Here is a 738-nt window from a genome sequence, read left to right on the forward strand (position 1 = left end):
AAACAAAGTAAAGAGATTGAGAAGTGGAGACTCCCCTTGCGGCGTGTCTTGATCTCCCCGGCAACGGCGCCGTAAAATATGCTTGATGGCGTGTATTTCACACGTTCGTTGGGCAACCCCAAGAGGAAGGTATGATGAGCACAGCAGCAAGTTTTCCCTCGGAAAGAAACCAAGGTTTATCGAACCAGGAGGAGCCAAGAAGCACGTTGAAGGTTGATGGCGGCGGGATGTAGTGCGGCGCAACACCGCAGATTCCGGCGCCAACGTGGAACTCGCACAACACAACCAAGCTACTTTGCCCCAACGAAACAGGTGAGGTTGTCAATCTCACCGGCTTGCTCGTAACAAAGGATTAACCGTATTGTGTGGAAGATGATTGTTTGCAGAGAAAACAATGAGAACAAGTATTGCAGTAGATTGTATTTCAAGCAAAGAGAATTGGACCGGGGTCCACAGCTCACTAGAGGTGTCTCTCCCATAAGACGAACAAGCATGTTGGGTGAACAAATTACGGTTGGGCAATTGACAAATAAAGAGAGCATGACAATGCACATACATATCATGATGAGTATAGTGAGATTTAATTGGGCATTACGACAAAGTACATAGACCGCCATCCAACTGCATCTATGCCTAAAAAGTCCACCTTCAAAGTTATCATCCGAACCCCCTCCAGTATTAAGTTGCAAACAACGAGACAATTGCATTAAGTATGGTGCGTAATGTAATCGACAACTA

Source organism: Lolium rigidum, chromosome 1, assembly GCF_022539505.1.
Source record: "Lolium rigidum isolate FL_2022 chromosome 1, APGP_CSIRO_Lrig_0.1, whole genome shotgun sequence".
NCBI classification, from domain to species: Eukaryota; Viridiplantae; Streptophyta; class Magnoliopsida; order Poales; family Poaceae; genus Lolium; species Lolium rigidum.